Source organism: Micropterus salmoides, unplaced genomic scaffold, assembly GCF_014851395.1.
Source record: "Micropterus salmoides isolate LMB-PRFRI ecotype aquatic unplaced genomic scaffold, ASM1485139v1 Ms_hic_scaffold_21, whole genome shotgun sequence".
Classification (NCBI taxonomy): domain Eukaryota; kingdom Metazoa; phylum Chordata; class Actinopteri; order Centrarchiformes; family Centrarchidae; genus Micropterus; species Micropterus salmoides.
In genome coordinates this window covers 20,191,277-20,196,599 of record NW_024041262.1, presented here as the reverse complement: position 1 = coordinate 20,196,599, position 5,323 = coordinate 20,191,277, and the positions used below count along the sequence as shown (strand labels likewise).

Here is a 5,323-nt window from a genome sequence, read left to right as displayed (position 1 = left end):
GGCACATGTCCCACCCTATCTAAGGGGTCCCCCCCATCAAAATCCATCACATAATATAATGATATATACTTAAAACAATTGTAAATAGTAAAACAATAAAAACGCAAACACAGCAATTAAAGTGCTTTTTAAGTTTAGAAACATGTTGAGTCCCCCCTTCTCTTGCCTCACAGTGGTTTGGTCCACTGTCTGCTTTCCCTCTCACAGGAATCCAATAGCAGAAAACCAGTTCAAATCCAAATCCGAGCTCCAGTAATCTTAAGCAGGCTGCAGGGCTGTTTTATGCACTTTAAACATTGGATGAACTGATTCTTTTGTCTTTAAGACAGATGAGTCATTTATAAATTAATCATGACAAAAAGTTATGATAACCGATTATTTTTCTATGAGCCCACACTGTTATTATAACATTACCTAGCTTATTTGGTGGCTTGTTTAACATCTTATTGGACTGGAACTCATCTTCTACAGCTAGAGATGCGCAGATTGATCAGCTGGACTGAATATAGACCGTTTATTTTCACTTACTCGGCTCTGACTAGTGACCGGGGGTTGAGCAGTGTCAAATATCCAATTTTCTGCCGGTGACATTGAATGTTACAAACAGGCTGCACTGCGGCGTTGTTTCACATGTGTGCACAGACAGTAACATCATGTCACAGCCACACACACACAGGTTGAAACATGTCTTAGGTGTGTGGAAGTTATTCACGAGAGTGAAGAAGATGCAAGGCTCACTACATCAGCAGAGAAACACACAGAAAGTGACGCTGTGGATATTGTAAAGCAGGGAGCAGGTAAATACACAGTGAACACAGCTGTTGGTGACGATGTCATTCAGACCACGGTGGGTCTCTATCGGTAATTAACAACAAGCCTCCTCCACACGCGGCTCATCTGCTGCTTTGAAAACGGAATTGCGGGTGAAAAGGAAGAAACGCGAGTTCTTTTAAATAAAACTGCTGACAGATAAAGTCAGAGCAGACGGAGAGAGACAGACAGGTGAGGTGTGTGCTTGTATAGTAGTATAGAATTCAATTTAAAATCCTGGTTCTTACTTAGAGCCCTGCACGGTCAAGTTCCTCCCTACATCTCTGAGTTGATACAGCTTCATACCCGACCCATAATTTGAGGTCATCAGGTCAGAGGTTGTTAGTGGTTCCCTACACTCATTTTAAAACCAGAGGGGATGTTCATTCCAAGCAGTGGCACCTAGTCTGTGGAATGCTTTGCCTTCCTTTCTACATTGTGTGAATTCTGTTGATTCTTTTAAAAAGCAACTGAAGATGCTGCTATTCAAGCAGGCTTTTAGTTAGACATTTTATGTTTATGGTTTTTGTGTTTGTGTTTTCCATCTGTATTTAAATTTTCTTATACATTGTATTTTACTTTGTTGTATTACATTTTACCGTAAAGCACTTTGTGATTTTTATCTGTGAAAGGTGCTATACAAACTAACTTTACTTACTTACTTGTGTGTCTGAGGGGAAAAGAAAGGTGAGCAGATTATTGTAGTTTGTGATTAAACACAAAAATAAATTGGAGAATTATGCAGAATTAAAATGGTGTTTCATTATGACCATACAATTGAGGCCAGTGAGAATAGCTAACATTTATACTAGTGCTGATGGGGATCCTAATAAAAATAGATTTTTACAATAAATAGTTACACAAATGTTTGTGTATGCTGTCAGTTATAGATCTTAGAAATAAATCATCAAAATAATCAGACAAATTAGAATCGGCAGGTCAGATCTTAAAAAATCAGTAACTGGAATCAGCCATGAAAAATGTAATCTTTGTATCTCTTACTACAGCGATAATCCTGTGTGTGAACCGACATCAGGCTGATACCGTATAGATCCACCGTTGTTTTGGGTTGTGCGCATGATGATGTTAAGTGGTAGAGCAGTTGTCCTGCTGCCCTTAAATATCAAATATACATACACACACACACACACACACACACACACACACACACACATATATATATATATGTGTGTGTATGTGTGTGTCCAGAGACGTCCTCCTTCCCAGAAGAAACCTAAATTACTATGTAGCCCATACAGGACGCAAGTTATTTAGGATAATATGGCCGCGTGGTGAACCTAAGAACTTAAGTCATATTTAAACAACTATTGCTTTGTGTTGTTGGCCAGAAAACTATTAGTAAGACTTCTCTCTCTGTACACATATCCTATAGGCCTACAAGTACAATTTTGGCTGTATTATTTGTGTCCCCCTCAAAAATTGCTCTTGTGAAATTTTAGTTTAGTTTATTGTCCCCCCCACTACTAATATTCTGCTGGATGTCTGTGGACTGTCTGGAGACCTACAAGCATTGGTAGGTTAATGTGCTATCTTATGCTAAGCAGGTGCTGAGGAAGTTGTTCTGCCCAGACATAACGGGTCCTCACATTAATTAAGTTTTTTGAGCCTGCCTGTTTCCCCAGTGCCTACTAATTAGTCTTAATTAGGGGCTGGACTGATGAAGTTGTAGAAGCAGACACAATGCCTTGCTAGTGATTATACACTCCCTATAGTTTCTTCTGACTCTTCCCTCTGCTTCTCATCTGACCTTGACTGGACTCCTCCTGAATTCCCTCCTGTCATTATGTGACATTCAAATGGACAGGGAGTTGGTATTCAACAAACACTTAAACCTAAAGTGTATATTATTGGTCAAAATGCCTATGCATACCAAAAGAGTGGGCTTCATTGTTGTGGAGGGTTTATTGATGGGTTTTTGTTTTTAGCCTGTATTTTCATTTTTGCATTCAGGCAGTGTGATGACATTTACTAGTGTGTGGGTGTCCATATTGTGGATGAGCCCTAACTGCAGGGAGAAGCTGACTTATTCCTCTCTGACTGACAGCTTTAACAGCAGCCTGCAGTGACCCATAAAGAACAGCTGCAGAGATAATCATCTAATGTGCCTTTGCAGATAATGACCCTGTGTGATCTGACCTCCATTTTTTGGCCATCACCACTTCAACCAGGCGACAACTGCGTGAGTGAAGTTGAAAGATGACATGTCACTCGCAAGTGTGGATGCAGCAAACAGCATTGTTGCTACGACAGCCAGGAAACTGGGCTTCCCAATCCAAGGTAATTCCACTGGTTCATGACTGAATAACATCAATTTCTGATCAACAATAACATAACCAAAGTTGACATGGCTCAGGTCTAGTACTCTGCTGGAAGCAGAACACCAAACAGAAGACCTGCATGAGTAGAGGACAAGCCTTGGTCAAATACTTTGTGTACATACATGGCAGTATGTGGCCAAAAGTATGTCAACAAACCAGTGACGTAAGTACCACCAGTGCCCAGCTGTTTACAAGGGCCCACAAGGGACAGCGACAATTGACACGTGGATTGTGATCAAATGCTGTCATCCATTCATTCATACTGTCGGAGACGGCCGACTGTGGTGGTTTGAGTCAGGGATTTGCTAATGGCACTTCGGCTGCTGTCCGTGGTGCTGATCAAAGACTGCAGGTTTGCAATTGCGTAAAATTGCGTATGCCTGTGTGTACAAAAATGTGTTTTTGGGTCTGGGGGCCACAAGAAAAATATTTGCACCAAGGCTAATTACAATCATGTTGTGCTGCTGCAACAAAAATTTGTGTACTTTTGGTCCGTGGACATTTTCCATGGTTTGAGCCCATTACTTCTAGCTTAGGGAAATCTTTAATCACTGCTGCTGATTACACTGAGATTTTATACAACAGTATGTTTTTGTTTTTAACACTGTATGCTTTAAAAGTTATATGCAAATCAAATGTAGGCTATTGGAAATCAGCGGAGTCTCAAAATAGTAGGGTTTAGTTTGGAATGCAAACCACTCCAAACTAGAATTAGAATCAGAATCAGAATCTGCTTTATTGTCAGGTAAATTTACACATACAAGAAATTTGCTTTGGTATTTTGGTACATAACAAGAAACATAGTAGGTACATAATGTAGGTAAGATAAAGCAAGTACTGCAGGTCAAAAATTATAAATATAAAATTAACAATAATAAGAAAACGATTAAGGATATACAATGTGGCTGTTATATTATGTTTAAATTATGTTTGTACAGGGATATACAAATTATTTACATGTGCAAATTTACATTATGAGTATAAAGTATGAGAGTTAGTGTCAGTGGGTGTCCGAGGCCTTGTTGATGAGGCCAGCTGCAGACGGAAAGAAGCTGTTCTTGTGGCGCAAGGTTTTGGTCCTTATGGACAGCAGTCACAAGCTTTCTGGTTCACCACAGAGTCCAGGAGGTGTACGGGTCCTGGAGGGATTGAAGAATGCAGCCAATCATCTTCTCAGCAGGCTGAACGATACGCAGCAGTCTGCCCTTGTCCTTAGCAGGACCATCATTGTCAGCTCAGCTGCCCCGGGAAGTACATCCACATCTGCTGATGTTCAGCTCCCACTTGAGGTCCTGGGTGGTGATGGTGCCCAGGAAGTGGAAGGACCAGGATGAAAAAAAGTTGTGATTTGGACTTATTTGCAGGCGTTACTCATTTTATTAGAACCAATGACCACTAAACTAAAATTACTAAATGAAGCCTTTCGGCAGTGCCTACATTATTAACCACTCTTGAGTGCCAGTCTTTCAGAAGGGCCCAGAGCGAAAATGTAGGCCTTTATTATTTTATTTTTGGATTTGTGTGACATATATTGTGTCAGGAGAGACTTCGAGTGAACATCAAAAATTTAATTTTTATGTGTACAATGAATATGATAAATGTGGCTTTAGTGATTGGACACCATTGTGAAGATATGCTATTAAAGGGGGCCCCCAGAGGGGGGGTCAGTAAGGGCCCACAACACATTTTAGCCCAGGGTCCTCTAGTGTCTTTGATTGGAAATCCACATATGTTTGGCTATGTGTACTTCATCTTTTTTATTTTATTTTACGGGACTAACCAATGTTGTGAGTTAAACTCCATCCATTTGCAAATATTGTATGACAAGGATTAAAGGGCAACATGAAATACTTGAAATACTGTTGCATTCTTCATTTGTGAAGAATTTCTTTCTCCACACTTTGGCCTTTCCATCACTTTGGTAGAGATCAATCTTGGTCTCATCAGTCCATAAGATCGTGTTCCAGAACTTTTGCAGCTCATCTCTGTATTTCTTTGCAAATTTCAATCTGGCCTTCCGATTCTTTCTGCTGATGAGTGGTTTGCATCTTGTGGTGTGGCCTCTATATTTCTGCTCTCTGAGTCTTCTTCCAACAGTGGATTGTGATACCTTCATTCCTGCACTGTGGAGGTCGTTGGTGATGTCACTTACTTATGTTTTGGGGGGTTTCTTC

General features: G+C 40.3%; 1 long non-coding RNA gene across 1 annotated transcript; it reads left to right on the top strand.

The window, feature by feature from the left end:
- Window positions 1-2,946: 2,946 nt before the first annotated feature.
- LOC119916107 lies at window positions 2,947-5,005 on the top strand. The gene is made up of 2 exons (XR_005447072.1): window positions 2,947-3,108; window positions 4,268-5,005. It is a non-coding gene; the product is annotated as an uncharacterized LOC119916107 (long non-coding RNA).
- The last annotated feature ends 318 nt before the right edge of the window (window positions 5,006-5,323 follow it).